A 9,686-nucleotide genomic window follows, 5' to 3' on the forward strand; every position below is an offset into this window, starting at 1 on the left:
GTACACAGTTACACTCAGGATATAGTATTCTTCACTTTCACATGAATAATGAATTATGATAACACGATACCCGTATTCTGTTTACAGGTGGAATGGATATTTTATATATTAAGTCTGATGCACTAGGGGTTGACAGGGCCAAGGGGCAGGGGAGTGAATATTACTATAAGTGTTCAGGGTGCGGGCCGCGACACTCGGGAAAGTCACTTAGTCGCGGCAACACTCATTCACAGGTCTTTGGTTCTCACGTACATCACTGGCCTTGACCCACTATTTCTATAGGTTTCTCTGTCTGTATTTATTTGTATTTTCCACTCTGCCAGGGTATCGTTCCTCAGTGTGTCACTTATAACTTAGTCACTTATATTGTTCTGGCCCTCACTTTGTTACTGTCACTATACACTCCCGTCTCGACTGTTCGCGGCACGAGGCGTCGATATCACTACACATCCGTGTTTCTTGGATTTAACCTGATGAGGTGCCCGGGCGTGAGAGGAGGCCCTATGGGGAGCCTTCCTGTAGGGGGCAACTCACTGCCCGTAGGGGTGTCACCGCCCAGGCCTTCGTTGTCGGAGGTGTACAGGGAGGCTTTCCTGTCTGGGGGCCTCGACCTGGGAGGAGGCCCTCGTACTGGAGCCTCATCGGTGGGGTGCAGGGAGGCCCTCCGGTCTGGGGGCCTCGACCTAAGAGGTGGCCCTCGGGACTGGGGCCAAACAGCTGCAGGAGGCGGGCCTGTCGCCTCCAACTCCGGGGAGAGGGGAAGCCTGAGTTGCCCGGGTCTGGGGCCTGCTGGTCAAGCCTGGGGGTCCGGGGGCTGCGGCTGCCTGCAGGGTGGAGTGCCGTCAGGGGTGAACTGCGGCACCTTCTCCGTCGGACGTCCAGCGGGGGCAGGGACCTCCCAGAGGTAGGTGGTAGGACCGGGATCGGGCCACGCCACCACTCCGGCAGCACCTCCAGGGAACCACTCCTGAAAGGAGACAACAAAGGGTGTCCCACACAGCCGAGAGGTAAAGGGTCAGCCGTGCAAGGGACCTCCTGCTTCGGGAGGACCGTCGGAGTCACGAATGAAGGGCGTACAGTGGCTGCTCCTTCCCCCACACGTACAGCGACCGTGTTGGCAGTTCCTTGACTCCTAGGGCCCACAGCTGAAGGGAGTACAGTGCCCGCTCCTTCCCCCGCATGTACAGTGGCCGTGCTGGCAGTGCTGCTCCCGAAGGAGGAAGAGGCAGGGGAGGGGTGCACAGTGGCCGTGCCCTCCCTGGTACATACAGTGGCCGTAGCTGTGGGACTGCCTGCCCTGGTATGTACAGTGGCCGTAGCCTTGGGTCTGCTTGCCCTTTGGGAAGTAACTGAAGGGCGTGCAGTGGCCGCTTCTTCCCCATCACGTACAGTGGCTGTGTACGCGGTGTTACTCCCGTAGAAGGAGGAGGTAGTGGATGAGGGGTGTACAGTGGCCGCTCCCTCCCCGTCACGTACAGTGGCAGTGATCGCGGCTCCACTACTCCTACCTTTGCCAGTCGGGGCACGTTCAATAACTAACGCCCAGAGGCCATCCCCAGAGGTGGCTGTGACCGAAGGGCGTGCAGTGGCCGCTCCTTCCCCTTCACGTACAGTGGCCGTGATGGCGGAGGCACAGGGCGAAAACAACTAAAGGGCGTACAGTGGCCACTCCTTCCCCAGCACGTACAGTGGCCATACCGTGGTGTTGCTTGGGACTGACTCTGGATCAGCCCCACCCCGAACCCGGTGAAGGCTGCCCCGCTTGCAGGGTTGTTGCCTCTTCCCACTTACTTGGTGTTGGGACAGTTGCGGGGAAGAGGGACTCAGGACAGGGGAGCCCCGGTGACCCTCTCGTTCCGGGTCAATAGCCCCGCCGTGGTGTCCTCCTGGGGTGGCGGTGTGGTAGTGGCTTGGTGGTGGGGTGGGGGGTGGCGCGGTGGGGGGTCCGGCAGCGGCGGGTATTTTAGAGGCTATTGAGTTTCTTAGAAGACACGGTGTATTTCCTTCGGAAGTTTATTGCCCAGACTGTCAGGAACCGTGTAAAATTAGAAAAGACAGACATCAGTTGTACTGTGGTCGGTACAAAAGGTACGCAAAAACTAAGAAACGGGTACAGTGTAGTTATTGTGTTTCTGACTACAAAGGAACTTTTTTGGACAACACACACCATCTGCCATGGCATATTATATTGTTCATAAACCACTGGATTCAAAGGTTCTGGAATGACGACGTTATTGCCAGACGACCCTCCTCCTGGACAATCGTATCTCTAGGGTAAGCATTTCCCTAGGATAGGTTAGGTATGTTGGAGTTGGTTTGGTTAGGTTTAGTGTGTTTGGTGAGGATATGTTACGTATTCCCCTAGGATAGGTTAGGTATCTTGGGGTAGGTTTGGTTAGGTTTAGTGTGTTTGGTGAGGTTATGTTTTGTTTGGTTAGGTCTTTTGTCTGTTCTGTTACGTTAACCGGTGGTGCAGTATATTTTTCTGGTGGTTCTTGATGCGATTTGAGTTGTTTTTTACTTCATTTTTTTTTTTCGGAAAATGCAAGATTTCACCTACTTGTCCAATCAAAGTTCATGATTGGAAAAGAGCAGAAATGAGGCATTTCTGACAAAAATTAAAATGCCCGCCGTCGGACCATCCACCCCGCCACCCCCCACCCCACCACCGGGCCACCACCACCCCACCACCCCAGGAAGGGACAACGGGGGGGCCTAATGACCCAGGGCAAGAGGGTCACCCAACCACCACTGACCTGTGCCCCTTTTCCCCGCAACTGCCCCGACACCAGGTGAACCAGGATCGGAGACAACCTCACAGGCGGGCTAACCATCGACAGCAGTGGGGTGGGACTGATAAAGAGTCAGTCCCTAGTAACTTTTTGGCGACGGCCATTGTTACACCCCTCAAGGGCAGGAGGCCCTTCAGTGAGCCACGAGGTGTCCCCACCTCTGCCACAGTGAGCCACGAGGGAGCAATACCCTCTGCCACATATACAGTGAGCCACGAGGGGCCAATACCCTCTGCCACAGTGAGCCACGAGGGAACAACACCCTCTGCCACAAACAGGGCAGGAGGCCCAATAGTGAGCCACGAGGGGCCAGTACCCTCTGCCACAGTGAGCCACGAGGGAACAACACCCTCTGCCACATACCCAGTGAGCCACGAGGGAACAACACCCTCTGCCACATACCCAGTGAGCCACGAGGGGCCAGTACCCTCTGCCACAGTGAGCCACGAGGGAACAACACCCTCTGCCACATACCCAGTGAGCCATGAGGGAGAAATACCCTCTGCCACAAACGGGGCAGGAGGCCCAATAGTGAGCCACAAGGGGCCAGTACCCTCTGCCACATACAGGGCAGGAGGCCCAATAGTGAGCCACGAGGGGCCAGTACCCTCTGCCACCCCAAGGGTAAGAGTCCCTAGTAGAAAACGAAAAGTGGGTCTCAGGGTAAAGCAACCTGGAGCCACGACTGTGACAGAGACAGGAGAGAGAGTCGCCTCCGTGCTGCCCTCCCTGAATATAGGAGAGGACACGGTCTCTGTGTGCACTCCACCTTCAGCGTTCCCCTGTGGGAATAGCTGGACACCACTTGGGAGAGTTGCCCCGAAGGTGTCACCGGAGCGGAGGCAAAGTCCCAGTCTGGACCTGCCTCCTACTCCTGGGAGATTCTTGTCTTCTCCAGGCACCAGCAGGAGATGAGGCCGCAGCCCAACCTTGACGGCGCGTCCCCTGGCAGACCTCCGCAGCCCCAGGACCCCCTGGCGAGCCCAGCAGCCTACAAGTGAGAGTAACGCTGACCCCCTCACACCACAGAGCCTCCGACGCCAGACCCGCCTCCTCCAACTGTTTGGCCCCAGCCCCGAGGGCCACCTCCCAGGTCGAGGCCCCCAGACAGGCGGGCCTCCCTACACCACACTGACGAGACCCTGAAATAAGGGTCTACCTCCAGGTCGAGGCCCCCAGATAGGAGGGCCTCCCTGCAACTCACCGACGGACCGGACCCGGGTAGTGACTCCCCTGTGGGTAGTGTGTCGCCCACCACGGGTAGAGTCCCCTGAGGTCCTCCCCCTCGACCAGAGTGACAGAGTGAATTAACCCAGGAAAAATGGGTAGATCAGTGACTCCCCCTTCGACCTAAGTATACCCGAGAAAGAGGAACAGGAACAGTGACAGAGTGACATAGTGCGATCCATATGAAATCAACAGTTAAGTGTTATTAATCCCAATAAACTCACATGCCCCTTAACCCTTTAACCACGGGCATTGTTTTGCCCCGACTGGCCTCTCCCGCGGGGGTTTCAGCCAAAATGTAAACAAACTTTAAATCTTTATAACTCTGCACAGAATAAATCTAGAGCAAAAAATAAGGTACCATTAGAAAGTACTAACCTTCGGCTTTGCAATGATGTAGGTTTCATGATTTCGTTGACTATCACTGGATGGGCAGTGCCGTTAGAAGTGAGCGATCTAAAATCACTATTTTTCGCTCACACACCATTACCTTCGCTCACACACCATTACCTTTGCTCACACAGCATTACCAAGTGCCAACCTCATTCTGATAATAATACTATATACATATATGAACACTGCACATACGATAAACACCCACTCTGTGTTCACTGAGGCAGGTAAAAGGCACTGTAATTGCCCGCACTTCACTGCGACATCAGCGGTGTTGTAATCACTATTTTTCGTTCACACACCATTACCAAATGCCAACCTCATTCTTATAATAATATTATAAACATATATGAACACTGCACATACGATAAACACCCACCCTGTGTTCACTGAGGCAGGTAAAAGGCACTGTAATTGCCTGCACTTCACTACCACATCAGCGGTGTTGTAATCACTATTTTTCGCTCACACACCATTACCAAATGCCAACCTCATTCTGATAATAATACTATAAACATATATGAACACTGCACATACGATAAACACCCACTCTGTGTTCAATGAGGCAGGTAAAAGGCACTGTAATTGCCCGCACTTCACTGCCACATCAGCGGTGTTGTCACTCACACAGCTGGACAGATACTGATGCGTGTTGGTCAGGGGTGGGGTGGGGGACCCGGAGGGTGGGAGGTGGGGGCCCGGGGGGTGAGAGGAGGGAGGTGAGGGTCGGCTGGAGTGAAAGAACTTAATAGCTACTCTCCCTTGAAACAATTGGCGCACGGAAAAAACGAGGGGTATTCAAAATATTCACAAACATTCAACAATGACACCCGCGGTTTGGTCCAGTTTTTGCAATGTCATTCTGAGATGACACCCGCAGTTAAAGGGTTAAAGGAAAGTAATTCAACAATAGTAAGTAAAGTATTATCCCCCTCCCAGAATAGAGGAGTTTCCCGTCAGTGTGAACGGCAGCCAGGTGCGCGGGAAACCCAAAACCCCAAGGAGAGTGTTGCCGCGTCTAGTTAAGTGAGTCGAGTGTCATGATCCGCACCCTGCCTTTCTTATAGTAATGCTCCTCCCCCAGACTCTTAACCTTGTGTATTCCTTTTGCTATTGTGAGTATAGATATTTTGGGTTTTAATGAAAGACAATCACCCCCCCCCCACTTATAGAACCACAAGCCATTGTTATATGTGATCATATTGTGTGTTGAGAACAGTGGTATCTCGTGTCATCCCAACCTAACTCTGTGTCTCTGTATCCTATATCCTAAATATCACTCTGTATCATATTGTAACGGTTTTAGAATTAAGGTAATAGATGTGTTAAGGTATACTGCCTAGTTTTTATGTCCTGTTCCTTTGTTGGTGCTTTACTTCCGGTCTGCAAAGAGGACCCCGCTCAGTCGCTAGTGTTTTTAGGGCGAGGGGTCGACCTAAAAACACTCAGCATAACAAAAATGAAGGTCAAAAACATTTGAATCGCATCAAAAACTACCAGAAAAATATATTGCACTACCTGGGGGGGTGTATTGTCCACTTGTAAAAATTTACCCACAAGGGCGCGGCTACAGGTCGTCGTCTTATTATTTGAGTGGCTACAGGCCGTCTCCTTATTATTAGAGCAGCTACAGGCCGTCTCTTGATTTGCGCAGCTACCGGCCGTCACTGGGATGCTGCTTGGAGCTGTATTTTCAGCTCCACCCCAATCCTGGCAAGGGTTAGCTCGGCTGAAAGGTAGTGCACTCGGGCTGGGTGGTCACGCCAGGCACACTCCAAGGAATAGGGGTGTGCGGTCCAATGGGACTTATGTCCGTATTGTATGGACTTTGCTCGCGCACCATATACCCCTCCGTAGTCTCCTCCTGCGGGTGTAGTGGTGTCCTCAGTTGCCATGGCCAGTATTTCAGATACATTTGTGTGGATCGAGTGTCAAGATTTCCTTCCATGGCCATGTCTGTGAAAGGCATTTCAGCTTGGCACAATATGCAAGAGATCCGCAAAGCGACCTTCTATGGACACTGCCATCAGTTTATTTAAAAAAAAAAAAAAAAAAGGCTGGAACAGTCCAGATCAAAATCTGCCTGAAAAAGAAGGTAGGCTACCGTATGTTAAATGTAACCGACTATAATAAGATTAATCATTTGGGTATTTACAATCATTTATAAACATCAAATCCTCTTGTAATAATAGGATTGTCTTGTCTCTAGACAAAGAATGATCACCAAGAAACCATAGAGTGTTTGTGATAGGCTAAATGAATGACTGTAAACCCAGTCATTTCAAACATACTTCTAGAGCACTATGACCATGACTATATTTTCATTTACCATAAAACTTACGATGCCCAGGACAAAGCCATCTACCACAGTCCCCGCTGCAACTACCACAGAAATCCACCGCCGAGGAGGTGGGAAGCAGCCTCGCCCCACCTTCAGGATCGCCACCATATGAGCTTCCAAGCCAGAGGGACACAAGAGTGTTATGCTTACGATAACCTGGTTTCTCTGAGTTCTTCTAAACAGGAAGGAACACAAAATACACTTATGCTACACTCCAACGGTACAAGACGAGAACATAAATTTAGGATGGCGATGCAAAACGTTTAACACTATTGCTGAGAAGTGGGATTTGCTAGTTAGGTAGTCTGGAAGTTTCTCGATGTTCCAGACATTTTACTGTTGCATGTCAGAGTTGCCAGTTGGCCTGCTATTGTGAGCGATTAGTTCGTAGTTGTACATTAATTTTTATGCTCTTTTTCTCAATAATGTTTTAGTTATGTGATTGCTTGTTTAGTTATGTAATTTAAGTTTGTATGCTAAATAATTTAGAACTAGTGTTATGAAGTGTAAGAAAACATTGGATATTTTCATGTCTCTGATTTGGCAACTGTAGGTGCAAGAGTATATAGTAGAAGCGCTGAGAGTAACGTAAGGATATATAAGGATGAGTAAGAGACTAGAGCAGTTTGAGCGGTAGGAGGACGACCAACAGCCATGGCAGACACATCTGCTATTGCCTGCGATCCGTTCCTTGGGACACCAAGCAAACCACAGCCTCCAGCAGCCCAGAAGATCAGAGGGACCTTTGTTTGATTTAATGCCAGGGCAGGGCATGGGTTCATCAAGCACCAGGATACTGTCGTTGATGTTTTTAAGCACCGCCAGGCAGTCATTAAACCAAACCCACGTCCTACAGCACCTCCAACGCTCCCTCAGGGATGGAGAGACGGTGGAGTTTAGTCCCTCTGGGACTCCTAGGGGTCCTGAAAAAAAAATGGAGTTCCCCTGAGCTAAGCCTTGTATTGGACTATATAGCCCCGCTAGGGTTACAGGAGCGAGCTACCACTCCCAGCACGGCAGCCCGGGCGAGGCTCGAACTCACAATCCCCCGATTACGAGTCCAGCGCGCTACCACTCTGCTACCGCGCTCCCCTCCTAGGGGTCCTGAGGCTTGGGTTGTTATTGGGCCAGGAGGTATGGCTGTGCTGGGTTCTGACCATGCACGGCGACCTCTCACGGCCCAGGGATGCCGGGCCAGGGATCCATTGAGTCCTAGGGAGATAAACACCATCGTGGAGATGTGCATCGTGACGGTGAAGGCTTTTTGCGGGGGTGACAAAAGGGCTTTGCGGATTCTCCTACCCAAGATCTTTGAGGAAATCGGGCTGCTTCGCCTTGTCATCCCCGAGTGCTTCACCTGCGATGTACACGCAGTTCCTTGCCAATGGGAACGTCAGGCCCAGCAGCCACGGCCTGCTGCCCCCCACACAACACCACAGAAGAGGCAGAAGCTGGAGGCTGTTCTCAACAAAAGAACTACCATCTTGATCACCGACCCGGCTCCAAAAGTGGACACGGCAACGACCACTGCCGAAGTACACCATCCGCCGTCAGAGATTGAGGAGGGGCAGGACCCCTCTGACACCACCTTCATGGCCAAGGCAGTCTCGACGGGCTCCTTGGCAGAGGAGGTCTGTTATGCAGCATGTTCTGTGTCCTGACTTCTCGGGCCCAGCGACAGTGCAACCCTGGGTTCTTAATTCCTGACAGGGTCAGCACCAGCAAGGAAGGGAAACATAAACACCATGAGAACACAAATACAATAATATATTAATAGCGAACAATTACACACACAACATTCTACGACCAAAGTCGAAATTACACAATGCCTTACACTGTTATTGACCTCAATCACTGTTGTCCACCTAGTTCAGCTTCTTTGTCTCTTATCTGGGTTATATCCTCACAGTGTCACAGGCAATATATCACCAATATATCCAGTACATCACCACAGACAGATTTATATTCAACTCGTCCCCATATACCCACCAGGACGGTTCTTATGATTGGGTCCTTAAACCTGGGTAATCACATGACATAAACGGGTCCTAGCTAGTACATCATCTCTGCGTGACATGTACGGATGTCCCTAGCTACCTTAGTCTATATGCGCCTCACAAAGGCCAGGAGTATACTGTAAGTCACACTGGGGGACTGGGGTGGGAGGGGGGGGCTTAATGAGGATAGAGAGGGTCTCTCGCTGGTGGGGCCGGACCAGGGGTGGGGAGGAGGGGGGGTGAGGGTATAGCACTGAGGTAACTGGGATATTGCCGTGTTCTGTGAGCAATATGGGACTGTATTATCACTGCCCAAGGAGGGTTTCAACCCAGGGCTGGGGTTATACTCTCCGCCGTGATTCACAGGGGCTCGATTCATCAACAAGGGGGAGAAACACTGTGCCAGGGGGGAAGTGTGAGCAAGCACGGGAGAAGGGGGGGCGAACCAAAGGGGAGACATTTCACACGGGGGAATGGCTCACTGGTAATTCATTGTGGGGTGGAGGGGCTCACAACACTGGGGAATTATGTACAATTACGAAACCTGTTACTCACAGTTCTGGCGAAGAGGGGACCATGGCCTACGGGTGAGAGGGCCTATGTGGGGAGCTCCAGGTGGCGGCCAGGTGTGGGAGAGGGGCTGTCCGGGGAGCTGTACGGGCCAGTGGGGTCCGTGGAATTACCACTAGTCCAGGAGGAATGGGGCGGCATCTGGGCTGGCTTCCTAGCAGTGTCGTTCCTGCAGGAGGCAGGACTCGCGGGACTGGGACCGAAGAGGGCCAGGAGTCGGGCTGCACGCCGTTGGCCTTTGGTCGTCTTTGGGGTCCGAGGGAGGGCCCGTTGGAGGCTTGGGCCGAGAGTTGGCCGGGAGGAGAGCACCGCTGGGGCGGGGCAGCCTGCACCCCAGTTTGGGGCAGCCGTCAGGGAAGCACTACG

Source organism: Coenobita brevimanus, chromosome 21 (assembly GCF_032717465.1).
Source record: "Coenobita brevimanus isolate Jiangsu-jjx chromosome 21, ASM3271746v2, whole genome shotgun sequence".
In the NCBI taxonomy this organism is placed as follows: Eukaryota; Metazoa; Arthropoda; class Malacostraca; order Decapoda; family Coenobitidae; genus Coenobita; species Coenobita brevimanus.